Here is a 20,009-nt window from a genome sequence, read left to right on the forward strand (position 1 = left end):
ATGTTCGCTCTTGGGGCCCTTTTACATGGGCATTTCTTTTGTACAATTTTCATGCATTCGTTGATGGATAAAAGACAGATATCAATGCATCTCTACGGAAAAACATATGATCAGCTGTTTACATCCACATCTTTCCACATCCATTTTTTAAACTAATCAAAATCCTATTTTTGCTCCATTAAAAAAAGGAATGGAGGTCAAATGGATGTAAATGGATGAACGGTCTGTTTTTGTATACATTTTTGCATTGGCTATTAGGAGCAGGGGCGGACTGACCATTTGGAAACTCGGGCACTGCCCGAGGGCCCGGGGTCAGTAGGGGGCCCCATGAGATGCCCCTGGTACCTTTTTCATAAGCTTTTTTGAGTTTGGGCAAGGACATAGGGGCCCCATGATCCCCTATTGCCCAGGGCCCCATGAGTTGTCAGTCCGCCCCTGATTAGGAGCCAGCACCCGCCGGCGTCCTAATAACCAGTGACTCATCTCTGCTGTCAGCAGGGATTCCCACTGCCAGCAGAAAATAAGCAAAAGAACAAAAAAAACAGACTGAATATGGGTGGGAAGGGGGTATTTAAGCAATGACAGTCAGAGCTGGCAAGTGAGGGAACCTGTCTGCATACACTGCTGCCTCACATTATGCACTGCTCTCCTCCTCTTCTGCTCCTCCTTGCACACACTGACCCCCACAAAGAGGACCTGTCCCTTATATGCTATCAAACAGGGTACTATTGGTCCCTTAAGTGATAGCAATAAAATCATAAGTAAAAAAATAATAAACAGTTAAAAAGACAAGTGAAAAGTAAAATACAATACTCCTAGATTGTAAGCTCCAAGGAGCAGGGCCCTTCTAACCCTCTTGTATTGAACTGTATTGTTGCTGTATTGTCTCCCGTCATATTGTAAAACGCTGAGCAAACTGTTGGCGCTATATAAATCCTGTATAATAATAATAATAATATTAATAAAAGAAAGTGTTGAGCCTCCCCACCCCCACATATGCACGCATGCATACAAATATGAAATCTTTGGGGAGCCTATGTAAAAAAAAAAAAATACCACCATGCACACCAGTGTGAGATTAATACTTTTAGCACCAGAGCTCATGGGTAATTCCAAACTGATGACCTGTAGGGGTTTTTAAAGCATCACCTATGGAAAATAGGAGGTATTGACGTTTTTGCTGTTCCGCAGGTGCACGCAATTTTAATGCTTGACATGTTGGCTATCTATTTACTTGGTGCGACTTCATCTTTTATATTTTACACAAAAAAAATTGGGTATATTTTTGTGTTTGTGGGCCCTCGCTCTTGATGTATCTTATCTGTAGCCTTTTTTTTTTTCTCAATCCCTTCTAACATTCTACTTAAACTTTGTGATTTGTAATAGTACTGTTTGGACTTTGAAGAAGGGGACATACCCCGAAAGCTTGTCCTCAAAATTGTATATTAGTGCAAATAAAAAAAGTATCACGGACAGTACTCAATTGTTTCTGTGGGCTCTATAACTAACTTTAGTGTATTTTTTACTGAAAGTTTACATTTTATAAACCATTTTGCTAATATCATGTGACATAAAAAATTTGAACTACCACAAATTTATTCTCTAGATTGTCTGCTTTCAGAAAATACATAATGTTTTGGAGTTTTAATGTGGTTCTAAAGGCTCAAAGTTTTTTTAGCTTCATGCATTCTATCCATGAAGGTAAAAAACCTTCTCTGTGCAGCATCCCCCCCTCCCAGCCCCCCTAATACTCACCTAAGCCCCCTCTTGATCTAGCGATGTGTACTGGAGTCTCGGCTATCCTGGGACTCTCTCACCTCATTGGCTGAGACAGAAGTGGAAGTCATTGGTTCCCACTGCTGTCAATCACAACCAGTGAGAGGGGGTGGGGCTGAGCGGTGGCTGTGTGTATGAATGGATACACAGAGCAGTGGGTGCCACCATAGCAAGCTGCTTGGTAAGTATAGACGTTTGTTATTTTTTCTTAAAAAATAAGCCTTTAGAATCACTTTAAGCAATCTTCAGGCCTAAAATTAGTTTTTAATCTTGTAAACCACAAATGTTAACAAAATTTAAAAATGGTTCTGGGACTGAGTGGTTAAGTGGATGGAAAAAACTGATGTAAAACTGTTCCCTTTTTTCTTTAAAAAAAGGTGACTGTACTGATTAAACAAACTGAACGCTAATGTGAAAGGACCCAAAAAAATGTCTTCAGTACTTTACTGCCATTAATACTTCCAATACTACATCACATGTGACATACTGGCAGAATCTTTGGTGCAGAACACCATTGGTAAAACATACATTCCGTCTTTATAAGTATTTGCAGCTATCTTCCCATACTCTTCCCGGAAGCACCACCAAGCTGGAACAGCTCCCCATTAGAATGATGAGTCCCAGACCCCAAGGCCTCACTAAACTGGGTGGTCCCTTCACTGGCATCCTACTTATTCTCATAATGTATCATTCTCAGTCCTATCCAGCTGGCCTCTTACACTGACTTTTGTTGAGATGAGCTCTACATGATGCAGCACCAGGGTGTCCTGTTCCTATACCCTGCTCTCACTGGGCCCAACCCACAGCTGGTATTATATGGGCACTAACTCCAACCATGACATCACTACAGGAGAGGCAAAACTTAAAAGGGCAGTAACACCTGCCAACACAAGATTGTGGCATAGTTGTATGGAATTATAGGGTTAAATGAGGTGATGAGGCAATATATAAAGTCTCCTCACTGCCTGTTACATGCCCTCTGAAAGCGATCCAAAGGTGGATCACTCTTCAGAGGGCACTGCATTCCAACTATGTGAAAGAGCCTCAAAACCGAAAACAGAAAGTCTGTATAAAATGTATCCCAAACCCTTATAACAACACCAATTAGCTTTCAGTTTAGTGAAGTCCAAAATCTGAAAGACAATGTGGAATATTTCATAAACTTAGCAGTCAGCATTTGAGAAAACATGGTCATGGTGCAGCCTCCAACCTCTTCATCCTAACAGAGACCAGGGCTGTATAGGCCTAGCTGGTGTCACAAGCTTTGCAATCCCTGTTCCTTTCAGCTCCATTCACATGGGCATAGTTGTATTTTCTTTACAGTATGCAGGTTCTTGCTGGCAGAGTTGACAGAAGATCCTGCATAAAATACGCACCTAAAGTACTCACATTAACACCCCCCATCACACCGATCCAACTTTGAAATCGTGACGTCACACGATTTCAAAGTCGGATGTCATTGCGAGCTGAAGTGTGACTTGCAAGACATCTGCGGCTTGCAAGACACTGATGTCTATGCAAGTGGCACCTGAAGTAGTGCATTGAAGTGCATCTGAAGTAGTGTATTGACGCGCACCTGAACTAGTGCATTGAAGTGCATCTGAAGTAATGCATTGAAGTGCACCTGAAGTAGTGCATTGAAGTGCACCTGAAGTAATGCATTGAAGTGCACCTGAAGTAGTGCATTGAAGTGTACCTGAAGTAATGCATTGAAGTGCGCCTGAAGTAGTGCATTGAACTGCACCTGAAGTAGTGCATTGAAGTGCACCTGAAGTAGTGGATTGACGTGCACCTGAAGTATTGCATTGAAGTGCACCTGAAGTAGTGCATTGAAGTGCACCTGAAGTAGTGCATTGAAGTGTATCTGAAGTAGTGCATTGAAATGCATCTGAAGTAGTGCATTGAGGTGCACCTGAAGTAGTGCATTGAAGTGCATCTGAAGTAGTGCACTTAGGTGCACCTGAAGTAGTGCATTGAAGTGCACCTGAAGTAGTGCATTGAAGTGCACCTGAAGTAGTGCATTGAAGTGCACCTGAAGTAGTGCATTGAAGTGTATCTGAAGTAGTGCATTGAAATGCATCTGAAGTAGTGCATTGAGGTGCACCTGAAGTAGTGCATTGAAGTGCATCTGAAGTAGTGCACTTAGGTGCACCTGAAGTAGTGCATTGAAGTGCACCTGAAGTAGTGCATTGAAGTGCACCTGAAGTAGTGCATTGAAGTGCACCTGAAGTAGTGCATTGAAGTGTATCTGAAGTAGTGCATTGAAATGCATCTGAAGTAGTGCATTGAGGTGCACCTGAAGTAGTGCATTGAGGTGCACCTGAAGTAGTGCATTGCAGTGCACCTGAAGTAGTCACTACTTTTGAAATCGGTGCAGCTCTGACCAAGTCGGAATCGCACCGATATGACTACTTTAATTGCGGACAATAGGGTGTGACTTGCCATGCATGGCATGGCAAATCGCATGGCAAGTCGCACCCGGTTTTTGACACGTACAGCATTTAGATGTTTCCATTTCTTCTAATGACCTTATGTATGTAAGCTGGCAGACATTTAGATGTGTACACATATCAAATCTACAGATATGTATGGCTCCAGATGCACACTTACTTTTTTTGTAAGCCGCTAAACGCGGCACACATTTTATTTTGTCCACACAGCTGTGCATTTGGACCCAATGATTCCTATAGTGCGGTGCTTAGATGCGTGCGCCCGTGTAAATAGGCATTTGGCTACACAGGTGCACTGTGAGTATACATCAAGCTACTTTTTTTAAACTATTTCCAGCAAGCAGAGCAGAATCAAGAACACAGCACACTATTAACCTGCACGGGTAAACAAGCTGACTTCAGGATATTTCCATCCTGCTGCGCAAACAAAAGTACATTATCCAGTTACATATAAATAATGCAAAACAAGTACACTTTTAAAAGCAAATGCTGACTTCGATATCATCAAGGTTTGCTTTCGTAGTAGTAGAAGTATTCTAAGGACCACATCTGTGTTCGAACAAGGACAGCTTCTTTCTTCAGACTACAACTCTGCTGTTGACTTCACAATGTCCCCGAGATGAGAATCATTACAGTGTTCTGTGCTCCTTCAGAGGTGCTGGCCAAGGCTTACATGGGATGGGTCATGCTACCCTCCTCCAGAGGTGCTGGCCAAGGCTCACATAGGATGGGTCATGCTACCCTCCTTCAGAGGTGCTGGCCAAGGCTCACATGGGATGGGTCATGCTACCCTCCTCCAGAGGTGCTGGCCAAGGCTCACATGGGATGGGTCATGGTACCCTTCTCCAGAGGTGCTGGCCAAGGCTCACATGGGATGGGTCATGCTACCCTTCTCCAGAGGTGCTGGCCAAGGCTCACATAGGATGGGCATGCTACCCTCCTCCAGAGGTGCTGGCCAAGGCTCACATGGGATGGGTTATGGTACCCTTCTCTAGAGGTGCTGGCCAAGGCCCACATGGGATGGGTCATGGTACCCTTCTCTAGAGGTGCTGGCCAAGGCTCACATGGGATGGGTCATGCTACAGAATTATATACTCATAGCCGGTTTATTAGAAAGGAAAAACATTAAAAGCCAGGGACACAAAGAGAAAAAGGGATTCACGGAAATAATTCTTTTGGTCCTGTTTGTGGAGGTACAGGTCTATATTTTCAAACCATGGTAAATGAATCTGGCAGTATTTTCACAAGTGGTTTTGTCCCAATTTAGGGATGGGAAGCTGTTCTGGCTAATCTAAAAGGCAGATGAGTAATATACTAACCCAGCATTTCTCAACATTTGTTCAGTCACGGTGCCATTTAAAAGTATGTTCCCATATCTCAAGGCACCCCAGTCTAAAGTGTAAAAAAAAAAAATATGAAAAGTTACTTATCAATGGGAAATCTGAGCCTAGGACAATGCACATAACTGCCTTGATGAAATTGCAGTGGATATAAAAAGTCTACACACCCCTGTTAAAATGTCAGGTTTCTTTGATGTAAAACAATGAGACAACGGAAAATCATTTCAGAACTTTTCCACCTTTAATGTAACCTATAAACTGTACAACTCAGTTGAGCAACAAACTGAAATCTTTTAGGTGGAGGGAAGTAAGAATAAAAAACTAAAATATGGTTGCATAAGTGTGCACACCCTTAAACTAATACTTTATTGAAGCACCTTTTGATTTTATTCCAGCACTCAGTCTTTTTGGGTATGAGTCTATCAGCATGGCACATCATGACACTATTTGCCCACTCTTCCTTGTAAAAACACTCCAAATCTGTCAGATTGCGAGGGCATCTCCTGTGCACAGCCCTCTTAAGATCACCCCACAGATTTTCGATTGGATTCAGGTTTGGGCTCTGGCTGGGCCATTCCAAAACTTTCATCTTCTTTTGGTGAAGCCATTCCTTTGTTTATTTGGATGTATGCTTTGGGTCATTGTCATGCTGAAAGATGAAGTTCCTCTTCATGTTCAGCTTTCTAGCAGAAGACTGAAGCTTTTGTGCCAATATTGACTGGTATTTGGAACTGTTCATAATTCCCGCTACCTTGACTAAGACCCCAGTTCCAGCTGAAGAAAAACAGCCCCAAAGCATGATGCTGCCACCACCATGCTTCACTGTGGGTATGGTGTTCTTTTGGTGATGTGCAGTGTTGTTTTTGCGCCAATTATTGGAATTATGGCCAAAAAGTTCAACCTTGGTTTCATTAGACCATAACACTTTTTCCCACATGCTTTTGGGAGACTTCAGATGTGTTTTTGCAATATTTAGCCAGGCTTGGATGTTTTTCTTCATAAGAAAAGGCTTCCGTCTTGCCACTCTACTCGATAGCCCAGACATATGAAGAATACGGGAGATTGCTGTCACATGTACCACACAGCCAGTACTTGCTCCTTTAATGTTGCTGTAGGCCTCTTGGCAGCCTCCCAGACCAGTTTTCTTCTCGTCTTTTCATCAATTTTGGAGGGACGTCCAGTTCTTGGTAATGTCACTGCTGCGCAATATTTTCTCCACTTGATGATGACTGTCTTCCATGGTATATCTAATATCTTGGAAATTCTTTTGTTCCCTTCTCTTGACTGATACCCTTTACAATGAGATCCCTCTGATGCTTTGGAAGCTCTCTGTGGACCATGGCTTTTGCTGTAGGATGCAACTAAGAAAATGTCAGGAAAGACCTACTAGAACAGCTGGACCTTATTTGGGGTTCATCAGAGGCACTTTAAATGATGGCAGGTATGTACTGACCCCTATTTAACATAATTTTGAATGTGATTGCTTAATTCTGAACATAGCTACATCCCCAGATATAAGAGGCTGTGCACACTTATGCAACTACATTATTTTAGTTTTTTATGTTTACTTCCCCCCTAAAAGATTTCAGTTTATTTTTCAATTGAGTTGTACAGTTTGTAGGTCACATTAAAGGTGGAAAAAGTTCTGCAATGATTTATCTTTGTCTCAGTTTTTAAATCACAGAAACCTGACATTTTAACAGGGGTGTGTAGACTTTTTATATCCACTGTAACTTCACACAAAATGCTTCTGTTGGAATACAGTGTTCAGTAGAGATATATTCTTCAACCAGTAGATGGCAGAGTTTATAAGTTTGTAGCTGCATCTATGGTAAACTCTGTTTCCTGTTTCCTTGTTGCAGTGAAGCAGAAAAGCACATGTGGACAGAGCACTGTCTGTTCTGTAGGGCTATATACAGAATTTATAACAGCTTCACATCAGAGGTCCCCCTCCTCACATCAGGGTAACCTCATCACAACAAAGCCCCCACTATATATCAGAGGAACCCATCACCACAGAGTTTTCCCATCACATCACAGTCCCCTATACATGAAAGAACCTCATCATAGAGTATCTCCATCACAGAGTCCACATCCATTTCTGACCCACGGTAAACAGAGTCCCATGCTTGCAGAACCCAAGGGGAATCCATATGGCACCCTGATTAAGAAACATTGTACTAGTTTATATTTATTTTACTCACTGAACTGCAAATCAATTTCTAACATTTGTATCGTGTTTTTTTCTGTATTTTTGGTTGATATTCTGTCTCTATCATTTAAGATACACCTAGGATAAAAATTATAGACCCTTCTGTTCTTTGCAAGTGGGCAAACTTACAAAATCTGCAGGGGATCAAATAATTATTTTTGCCACTGTGTATATATACAGGTGGGTCCCTAGGGTTGGTGTCACCCAGTGCGATAACACTTGGTGACACCCCCTCGGACGATCCCCGCAGGATGGATCGGATATGCGGATTGAGCATAATGGATCGGACTTCGATCCATTATGCTCCCCAATCCGCAGATCCGATCCATCCTGCGGGGATCATTAGCTTTCTTTACAACTTACCTATTCGTGGAGCGGGTCTGGTGTCACCCCATATAGGTTGCATGCCAACGATCCCCGCAGGATGGTTCGGATCTGCGGATTGAGCATATTGGATCGGACTCCAATCCATTACGCTCCCCAATCTGCAAATCCCATCCATCCTGCGGAGATCGTCCGCATGCAACCTATACGGGGTGACACCGGACCCACTCCACGAAAAGGTAAGTTGTAAAGAAAGCCGACGATCCCCGCAGGATGGATCAGATCTGCGGATTGAGCATAATGGATCGGACTCCAATCCATTATGCTCCCCAATCTGCAGATCCCATCCATCCTGTGGAGATCGTCGGCATGCAACCTATACAGGGTGAAACCGGACCCACTCCACGAAAAGGTAAGTTGTAAAGAAAGCCGACGATCCCCGCAGGATGGAACGGATCCACCCTGCGGGGATGGTTGGCATGCTTTACAACTTACCTTTTCGTGGAGCGGGTCCGGTGTCACCCCGTGCAGTCGTTGTCACCCGGTGCGGAGCGCACCTCCTGTACCTGCCTCGAGACGCCACTGGTATATATATATATATATATATATATACAGTAATACCTCGGTTTAAGAATTTAATTCGTTCTGCAGGACTTTTCTTATAGCGAAAAATTCTTAAACCGAAACACCGTTTCCCATAGGAATGCATTGAAAACCAATTAATCTGTTCCAGAGATCCGAAAAAAGTAAACACTAATAAATACCGTGTGAGTTATTTTATCAAGTCATGCAGCATTTTAGTAGTAACAAGCATGTGTTAATATTTCAGCTGTCAGTGGGGTTCAGCCCAAAAACATTTTCAGCCCAAAAACATTTGTAAAATATTTGATGTGGCCCTCGTGCTGTACTTTTGGAGACCCCAATTCTAGGATTATGGCAATTCTGGAAAATATTCAGGAAATGTAAGAAGCTAAGCCACAGACATTTTTCGAATTTTATAGAAATTGTGTTGTTTTTCACTTCTAGGCTCTTGGCAGCAACCCCAGAACCATTAATATTACATTTTATCAAGTGGAAGAAATTCACTAATCTCGGCTATAGTCCAATTGCAGGGTGCGTCTCCCTGTAGCATCTTTTTGATTTTTAAAATAAGTGAAGCTGTTTGTGCTTCCATCTTTACAGCCCCGTCATCCGTTTACAGAAACTAGAAATGGAAAGACTACAAATCCCATCTTCTACCACAGCAGAGGGGCTCACAGATCTCAAAGGAGCACAAGTGAGGAGATGTCACCATGCTTGTAGTCCTCTGATTACTTCCTCCCAACCCAATGCAATAGGTCCACCATATCTCCATATGGCCATGGGGCTGGGATGTAAACAATGCAGAATCCTGTACCTTGCACCCTCCATGCACTGATTGCGGGTGCAATACTCTGCAGGCTTTAATGTGAAAATATAAATGCACATTTTGTTTTAAATTTTGGAGCACTTGATAAATGTTTGCAAAAAGTGGAATATTCCCTTTGATGTACCCATGTGGCTTAGATGTTCCTGCTTCTGCTTATCAGCAGCAAAACACAAAAACATCTCACAATGTGTGTATCTGGGATTTGACGTCAGTAGTAGTTTCCATGAGATGTTCAAAGCAACAGTTTTGTTTGAAACATCTTTTTGTAGATTTATGTTTGCAGATTGCTCTTGCTTATTGTTTGTTTTTGTGACGAAGGAAGCATAACCCGGAGTTTTACAGTAAATGACCCCCCTTTGTAATGGAAGCACACATGTATACATCATTTTTTTTTCCATTTGAACAAATTATTATCATCAGAGAGCATACTGTGCAATGGAACAATTCCAGTTTACAGCTGATTTTTTTTTTAACAGCATTAGGAATGCTATTTACCAGCAATGAAGTGTGTCTGGTGGCTGCTGTGTACAGGAAAATTCTGCTCATCCCTCTGCCCCTGCATACCCTTGCAGCAGTGATCTTCCAGTGCTGACGGGGTTAATATCAGCTGCTGCATCTGTGGCAGGCATTTGCTATAAGTGCCAACTATGCCCGTGTGCTCCATTCATGGCACTCGTACTATAGGCTGAGGAACCACAGGAACTGCAGACATCACAATCAAAACTGTGGTGCCTTGCAGCAGTGTTTGGATGTCTGGATGTCTACACAAGGAAATACATTAAATGCACATACAGGCGTACCTCGGTTTACGAATTTAATGCGTTCTGCGGAACGTTTCGTATTGCGAAAAATTCATAAAACGAAACGCGGTTTCCCATTGGAATGATTTGAAAACCAATTAATCCGTTCCGGAGGTCAGAAAAAAGTAAAAAAAAGTATTGTATCTGTTCAAAACTCTTTATAAAGTGCACTTTAAAGGCATAAATACTGTACAGGGACATGATTAAAAATTCATTTGTAAATGCACTGAAAACCAATTAATCCGTTTCAGAGGTCAGAAAAAAGTAAAAAAAAGTCTTATCTGTTCAAAACTCTTTATAAAGTGCACTTTAAATGCTTAAATACTGTACAGGGACGTGTTAAAAAAAAAATTTGTAAATGCACTGAAAACCAATTAATCCGTTCCAGAGGTCAGAAAAAAGTCATAGAAAAGTAAAAAAAAAGTCTTATCTGTTCAAAACTCTTTATAAAGTGCACTTTAAAGGCACGGGGCTGACGCTATAAACGTTTTGTATTGTGGAAAAAAATTTGTAAACCGAGGCATCATTTTCAATGGATTTTCATTTGTAAACCGAAAATTACGTTAACGGAGGTGTTCGTAAACCGAGGTACGACTGCAAGGAATGTTGTTAAAATAAATGGTATGACAACAGGGTTTCTTTAAAGTGGAGCTTCACTCTAGAATTTAATTTTTACAACCCACCACTCTGATCTTACCCCCAACCCCATCACTGCCACCAATGAATAGTGAGAATGTTGTGTTCCTGTACTGCAGCCTCCTAGGACACCCCCTTTCCAACCCAGGAGGTTGCAGACCTGGTGGTGAAGAACCCAAAAGAAGTAGCCAGTGTAGAAAAGGAAGATGGTGGTGTGGGACCCATAAAATTCTGTTGCAAAAGTCAAAATTCCCTTGTAAAGTGAAGGAAGTTAACTCCATTATGTCAGTTGTTACATATACATTGCTAAAACATCCCGCTAAACTGCTCCTATAACTAAATGAACATATAACTTGTAAAATATAACATGATTATTGTATTCATTTTGTTTGATCATTAAGAGCATGGGTTGTCTATCTGACGCACCATGCTTTTAAAAGCTGTTTCTGACAGATATAGGAGATGTTGTACAAATTATATGATTATTTCTGATGCACTCGGATTATCTACCAAAAGGAGAAAAAGTTGTTGATTTAACTTTCAATACCAAATCATGTTCCTGGAAAAATCCTTTTTAATTTTCCCCTCGCATGATTGAATATTCAAAGGGGGGAATAGGTTCACCTTATTTACTAGCTTTCATTTTACAAATTAACATTCACCTCTCTTGCTGCCCATACAGCTTGTAGCAGAACACAGCTGATTTTCTCTGTATTGAAGAGATAACGCTGCCTGATTAATCTTCATAATCTGACACTTCTGGAAGTGTCAGATGTCTGGTCCCCCATTATGCTCTGTAGTTTCTCCTGCTGGCCCTTACATCATTAAGGCTAGGTTCACACTCATGCCATGCGGTACAACGCATGTGATTTGCACAGGAACAGCACCTCATTCCTGTGCAAATCACATGCGAATTGTGTGCAGTGCGATCGGAGCCATACATTATGTATGGCTCAAATCGCACCGCATCCGCACCAAAATGCTGCAGGACCCTTTTTTTGGTCTTCAATAGAATCAGATCGCATGGGTATTCACACCTATGCGATCCGATTCTGCACATCGCACCGTGTTTTGCAGACCACTTTCAGGGTGTTGTTAACTTAACATACACACCCCAGGCGGTTCGCATGAACAGGGTGCGATTCTGATGCTGTGCGGAATTTGCACAGAAAACACTGCGAATTCCGGACCGCATCAGTGTGAACCAAGGCTAAAGGACACAGTGGTGATATAGATGGCAGTAGATCCAACAAGGGAGATTCTGCATCAACTACTTGATCTACCAGTTCTTTAAGGGAGCAAGGATTGGCAGCAGGAGAGGCAAATGACAATTTCTACTTCTTTGTACAGAGCACTTTTTAACAAAAATAATTCTAGAGTCACCTTTCGGTAGTATTGAACACTCCCCACCCCCATCACATTATCACTTGTTATAATTATACATAAAGATTAGAGTATAGACAGGATAATTGGAGAACTACAAGTCCCATCATGACCACACATTTTGCTACTATTAATACAATAGCATGAATTAAGAACAATTATTATTATTATTGTTGTTATTATTATTATCAGTTCTTGTGTAGGAGCCTTTTATGTTGCTCACTGATCCAAGCATGTACTTTTATTTTATAGCCTGAATAAAAAAGCTTGTCAAGGGCAGTTGGCTCATTGTTGTTAATCCTGTTACTCTCCCCGACCACCCAATGAAACATTAACATACAGTCAGAGGGGGCTGTGCACATGGCATTGCCATCATGCTTTGCATCGAAGCCATAACAAATTTGATGCAACTTGTCAAGTTGACAGGCAGCTCAGTCTGTCAAACTTGCCCATTCACGTCAATGGAGCTTGAATTGTGGTTGTGGAACATAAATTCTATTTAAAACTACTTCAGGGCAGGGAGGGGGTTATTGGGTTCTTCTGAGCAATGCTAGGCACTGTGGGTGGGTCACTCACCCTGCATATGGGGTACCTTTGCTATGTTGCGCTCATCAATGTACAGGGTCAAGGTGGGGACCACTTTCAGCGAAAGTCAACCTTAAAGTGTTACTAAACCCACAACAGTATAATCAGTCTGTATATGCAGTACAGCGTGATTGTTATACTCACTGGTGAAACTAAGGGTTTAATCATTCACATTGTGTAAAAAGAATGTTTGATCCTGAATTCTCTGATCCTCCCCTTCTTCCAGTGTCCCCCTCCTATCTCCTGATAAGACATATTGTGTGGAGACACACTCCACATGCTCAGTTTGGTATGTATTGCTAAAGAGGGTTTTTTTTTCTTGGGAGTGCATGTGATTATCACAGGGCTAATCAGCACTGTCCAGACAGAGGTCAGGGGTTCTGTGTCTTCCTAGAGCAGAAAGAAAACTCCTGCAAGCTTTAACATGTGCTCTGCTGAACACTGATAGAAGTCACAAGACTGCTCTAACTTGCTGATGAGGAAAGGTATTTAGCAGTTCATATTTACTAAAATAATTGCACTTCCATGTTCTGTGTCCTGTGGGAGACCAGATATAGTGAATGCAAGGTCCTGGGTTTAGTAACACTTTAAGGCAATCCCCCAACTTAGAGATGAGCCAAACACTATGTACATTGAGTGAACAAGCCTGATTCCAGCTAACCTCCTGGTCCTATGTTAATTCACATGTTGACTGTAATTGTTGCATTTAGGAGGGACATGCTGAGCCTATGCCTGCTCCACCCCTCCAGCATACCTGTTACTTTGCTCCCAGTGAGGAAGAACAACAAAAAGAAGCGCACCAACCTTGCGCATTACCTCAGTAACCAAAATTTATTGAATAAAAGAATGGTACTCACAAACAGCGAATAAAACAGGCATGTAAGTCCTCAAAGGGACTTTAAAGGTCTAGTCAGCTCTGAGGAAGAAGGCTTGTCCTTCGAAACGCGTCAGCTGTACTGAGTGGCTTCCTCCATGATGGGATTCGCATTTGCATCTTGCCTTTAAAGTCCCTTTGAGGACTTACATGCCTGTTTTTATTCGCTGTTTGTGAGTACCATTCTTTTATTCAATAAATTTTGGTTACTGAGGTAATGCGCAAGGTTGGTGCGCTTCTTTTTGTTGTTCTTCCTCACAGTTTCGTTTGGGCTTCCCCAGCCTTGGTGTGGAGCTGCACGACCTTGTCTATTTCGGTGGTTCCTTCCTTTTTTGGAGTTTATTCCATCTACTCACCACCGGTCTGGGTCCTGGAGTGCAGGAGATATCGCATTTTGTACTTTGCTCCCAGTAACAGACTGGGGTCCCGCCATGCACATAGGGTGGACCTCATGTGTGTACTTAGACCTTCTTCCTCTTCCGTACCTTTCAGCTAAGCTGATCTACTCCTGTTGCTATGAGAGATGGACCGCTGGGGAGGGGGACCCAGAAGCAGCCCCCTCGCTTCCGGAGGATACCCCACCTAGCACAAGTACCGCAATTCATGACAGGCTGCTTGTACTAGTACTAGTCTCTCATTACTCTTGACCATATTGACTCTCAAAGAGACTGAATTCATACTCCAATGTGCTTTAACTGACACAAGCTTCAAGTGTCTATGTGTATTGTGGCGGTAACTTTATTACGCCCCTTTAGAATGACTTCAGACCAGGCAGAACAATGTTTCAAAGGCTTTACTGATAAAACTCGGCAGTTTAACCGGCCAGGGTCTTTTCCCTAGCTACTCCTAACTTTGGCTGTCCCAGCATACCTGCTTAGGTAGAGTACATAAGTGGTAAGTCCAGAATTGCTGAAGTGTCTTGACGAGTCAGTGTTCCTCAGAGAAGACTACAAGTCTCAGCAGTCCTACTACATGGTGGCAGTATGACGGCTCTCTGAGTAGAATTCAGTGGAAGGCTTAGACAACTCTCTGGAGACCATCTGGGCTCGGGACTCCCTAACCCCGGAGCTCTCCAGACCCGAACCCTTGACCCTTTTATAAACACACAGGATAGGAGAGCTGTAGGCAAAAAAAGCCTGCAAACGTAGCCCAGAGAAGGTGGCAAAAGCATAACCCCTTCCAATGGTTAGGGCAGACAAACTATATACTGCCTATATACTGTTCAACAAAAAAAAACACAAAAAAGGAATTTTTGAGCAGCAGGACTGCCTTTTGAGAAGCCAGTGCCTAGCCATCCCCTGAAATACAATCCACCATAGATTACATTTTACAGAAAGCCACAAGGTGAACCTACCTAGACTACGAGGTAAGCTGCAATGCACAAACATCCTGACAAAAGGAAAGAACAAGGTGAGTTGAGAAGTAGCCTGATCAGTTTGCTGCTGTACCTTCACTGTCCAATCACAGGATGGAGTTAGGGAGCTGACCAAGCTGTATTAGAGATAAGTCTGGTCACCAACCTAGCCCTTCTGTTTGACAGTGCTGTGTATTTCTTAGGGCTGGCTGGACAAAACTACAAAACCGTTGGCAAGTAAAAACAGCTTCCCTCAATGTTCTTCAACTGCATTTAGCGGTTTTCCTGGAGTTCGGCTGTAAATGACAAGTTCATCAAAAAGTGATGACATACCTTGTTCCCAGGGAAGTCAAACATATTTCTCGTTTTGTACGATGTTGGAAATGTCACACCTCAATAGAACCCACAGGAGTGCTCTGGGAAGAGATAAATGAACAGACATAAGAAAGCACGTATTGGCTGTATAATTAATAATTAACTAGATACTGTTCTGCTGCAGGAATAATTAAGCACATTCATCATTATAGACAAGAGCTAACCATTCATTTTTATCAGTAAAACCTTTACCTACGATTTCACAGAAACTGTACTGAGAGGTGGTTGCTGTCATTTTATTTTTTATCAGGGACCGACTAGCATGGGCTGAAAGCTTCTTCTGCACCCTGTGCATAGCCATCAGCATGAATTGTTTTTTTTCTTGTGATTGTTTTTTCTTTTTTTTACTTTTTGGCAGAGTTACAACCTTTACTATACTGTATGGTACATAAGTAGCTAAATTGTTTCTGAAAAATTGTACTGGTTTAATAAAATGTATTCAAGCCTGCTTTTGAGAAAAGTGCTCAAAGGTGTGAAGCCTTGACATTTCTTACTGCTAGTTAAAGCTTTTCAGTATGTTTGGCTTCGTGCCACGCCGTACAGTTTTTATGAGTAAATCATTTTTTGAGAACCTGCTGTAAAGTTTCTTAGACTTCACTGGCATTGACAAGCCTGCGATTATATGTTTTCGAAACACATATAATGCTTTTTAATGGTGTAATTCACAATGTGCATTTAACCCATGTTTATGTGTGTGCATTTTAGCTGTGTTTAGAGACCAGGGGCGAGTAAACACACGTAACTGCATGTAAATATACGTAAGTATACAAAAACGCATGAAAAAGCAAGTTCAATTAAAAGCAGAAGTTGATCTGGGAAGCATACATTTTGTGAAAACAGTATTAAACCCGAAACCAAAAATGTAATATATTGCAACGGGCCAATCATTAAATGTGATGGCTGCACTAGTTTTCCTTTTTTTAGCTTTTTAACCTCTGTTTTCACCTGGTGATCTAGCCAGTAATATACCTCCTATATAAGGCTAGGTTCACATATGTGCGGGTGGTTCAGTTGTGAATCCGCACAAAAATCCACCTGCACAGAGGAATGCGGACCCGTGGGTGGGTGCCATTAGTTCTAATGGCACGCCGCCTACACTGGAAAACGCAGGTTCCCATGTGGGCTGCGTTTTCAGAAGTGCAGGGACTTCTTCCCTGCGTGTCACGGGAGTCCATTCAAATGAATGGGCTCTCGTGCCCACGCAAAACGTGGCCCACAGGAACGCACATGTGAACCAGGGCTTAGAGTGCCCCCACTCTAGATGATGGAGCAACAGAGGTGCCTTTGGACCAGGGGCGGACTGACCATTTGGAAACTCGGGCACTGCCGTGGGCCCGGGGTCAGTAGGGGGCCCCATGAGATGCCCCTGGTACCTTTTTCACAGGCTTTTTTGAGTTTGGGCAAGGACACAGGGGCCCCATGATCCCCTATTGCCCGGGGGCCCCATGAGTTGTCAGTCCGCCCCTGCTTTGGACAGCATCATTGTCAGTCCGGCGGGGTCGGGGGCAGTGTTAGATGGACTAGCAGATTTAGTTACACTAACAAATTGAAGCCAAATTCCAGCTCACACTTTATAAGCAGTTACAACAGTTTATTAATTTTGGAATACAGGTGTTAAATAAATAAAAGCTGAACGTTGTAAACATCCGGATTAGTGGTAAATTGGTTGTCTCATCCTCTTAACTGCTAATATTATACAGGATTTATACAGCGCCAACAGTTTTCTCAGCGCTTTACAATATAAAGGGAGACAGTACAGCAACAGTACAGTTCAATACAAGAAGGTTAGGAGGGCCTGATCCTGGAAGCTTACAATCTAAGAGATTCTGCAGAACAACTTGTTCTGTTGACAAACAGACTTACTGGCAAGATCACCAAAATAAAAAAAAGAATGTCTAAAACAGAAAACTAATGCAGCCATCACATCTAAGAACTGGTAGGCTGCAATGTAATTAATGTTTGCTTTTAGATTTAAGAGTGCTTTAATGCTTTAAATTACTTGATTAAAAAAAAAACCCACGCAAGCACAGGGAGAACATGCAAACTCCAGGCAAGTGGTGCTGTGGTTGGGATTCGAACCAACGACCCTAGTACTGCCAGGTGGAAATGCTAAACATTTATTTATTATTATTATTATTATACAGTATTTATATAGCGCCAAAAGGTTTGCTCAGCGCTGTACATTATAGTGGGGGACAGAACATGAGACAATACAGTAACAAAACAATACACGAGGGGTTCAAGGGCCCTGCTCTTTCGAGCTTACAGCTCTAGGAGGGAGGGGACAGTATATAACACAGACAGACAGTGCTAATGGCTCATTCATACAACTGAAAGGCCACGCAGCACTGTGCCATTCATTGGTTGGGCTATGTATGTTTAACCAATCTTGACCACACTATAGCCAAAAGACAGCTATGGCGCGGTTCTCCAGTTCTGGGAGAGTGTCCAATCACAGCTGGTCGCATGTAAAAAGACTCGGCAGTACTTTCCTTACACATTGCCTCTGTTTGAGAAAAGGAGTGCTGATAACTGACAAGGCTTTCACTACATTGTTTGCACTGATAATCATGCCACTGCTCATCAGTGTCCTGATAATCAGAGCAGCCCATCAGTGCCCGTCAGTGCAGATCAGTGCAGCCTATTAATGCCCATCAGTGTCTCCTCATAAGTGCCCATCAGTGTCGCCTCATCAGAGCACATCAGTGCAGCCTCACCAGAGCACATCAGTGCACCCTTTTCAGACCATATCAGTGCAGCCTCATCAGATCACATCAGTGCAGCCCCATCAGAGCACATCAATGACGCCTCATCAGAGCACATCAATGCCGCCTCATCAGAGCACATCAGTGCAGCCTCATCAGAGCACATCAGTGCAGCCTTATCAGAGCACATCAGTGCAGCCCCATCAGAGCACATCAGTGCAGCCCCATCAGAGCACATCAATGCCGCCTCATCAGAGCACATCAATGCCGCCTCATCAGAGCACATCAGTGCAGCCTCATCAGAGCACATCAATGCCGCCTCATCAGAGCACATCAGTGCAGCCTCATCAGATCACATCAGTGCAGTCCCATCAAAGCACATCAGTGCCGCCTCATCAGATCACATCAGTGCAGCCCCATCAAAGCACATCAGTGCCGCCTCATCAGAGCACATCAGTGCAGCCTCATCAGAGCACATCAATGCCGCCTCATCAGAGCACATCAGTGCAGCCTCATCAGATCACATCAGTGCAGCCCCATCAAAGCACATCAGTGCAGCCCCATCAAAGCACATCAGTGCCGCCTCATCAGATCACATCAGTGCAGCCCCATCAAAGCACATCAGTGCCGCCTCATCAGAGCACATCAGTGCCGCCTCATCAGAGCACATCAGTGCCGCCTCATCAGATCACATCAGTGCAGCCCCATCAAAGCACATCAGTGCAGCCCCATCAGAGCACATCAGTGCCGCCTCATCAGATCACATCAGTGCAGCCCCATCAGAGCACATCAGTGCAGCCTCATCAGAGCACATCAGTGCCGCCTCATCAGATCACATCAGTGCAGCCCCATCAAAGCACATCAGTGCAGCCCCATCAGAGCACATCAGTGCCGCCTCATCAGATCACATCAGTGCAGCCCCATCAAAGCACATCAGTGCAGCCCCATCAGAGCACATCAGTGCAGCCCCATTGGAGCGTATCAGTGCAGCCTTATCAGAGCGCATCAGAGCAGCCTCATCAGAGCGCATCAATGCCGCCTCATCAGATCACATCAGTGCAGCCCCATCAGTGCAGCCTTATCCGTGCCCATTAGTGCAGCCTATACATGCCCATCAGTGCAGCCTATCAGTTTTCATCAGTGCAGACTCATCAGGCACATCAGTGAAGAACAATTACTTATTAGCAAAATTTTATAGAAAAACTTTTTTTTTCAAATTTCAGTCTTATTTTCGCTTGTATAGCAAAAAAAAACAAAACACCACAGGTGAGAAAAATAAAAACTCCAGCTCAGAAAGCTCAATCTGTCTAAAAAAAAAGATAAACATTTTCATATGGGTACGGTGTTGCCATTCATAGTGAAAGCTGAAAATTGGCCTGGGCAGGAAGGGGATGAAAGTGCCCGGTATTGAAGTGGTTAAACAGCCACTGACAGGTACACCACACCACTTTTGTGAATGGCAGTGCTGGTATCTACGGCAGCCCCTGCTACCAGAGACCAGAGCTGTCAATCACAAATGTGTCTTTTCTAGCAGCATTGTTTGGAGGGGTGGGGTAGAACCTGTCTGACCATGCTGCTTTGAAACTAAGGGACAGATTTACAGTAAATGGGACAAAGTACTATATACACTTGGTTGCCCTAGGGCAGTGATGGCGAACCTTTTTGAGCCCGAGTGCCCAAACTGCAACACAAAACCAACTTTTTTATTTCAAAGTGCCAACACTGGAATTAATCACTTGCCTACCGGGCACTTCTACCCCCTTCCTGCCCAGGACAATTTTCAGCTT

At 43.1% G+C, this 20,009-nt stretch overlaps 1 protein-coding gene across 1 annotated transcript in view; it reads right to left on the reverse strand.

Annotated features, from left to right (window-relative positions):
• The window catches only part of CHST3 (carbohydrate sulfotransferase 3), a 173,101-nt gene that overhangs the window by 67,295 nt on the left and 85,797 nt on the right, over nucleotides 1-20,009 (reverse strand). Inside the window, exon 2 of the mRNA XM_089677093.1 lies at nucleotides 15,476-15,558. The gene's annotated coding sequence lies outside the window, so the exon portion shown is untranslated. The remainder of the gene's footprint in view (nucleotides 1-15,475; nucleotides 15,559-20,009) is intronic.

Source organism: Staurois parvus, unplaced genomic scaffold, assembly GCF_062004578.1.
Source record: "Staurois parvus isolate SC_StPar_1 unplaced genomic scaffold, SC_StPar_1.0 ptg000177l, whole genome shotgun sequence".
NCBI lineage: Eukaryota > Metazoa > Chordata > Amphibia > Anura > Ranidae > Staurois > Staurois parvus.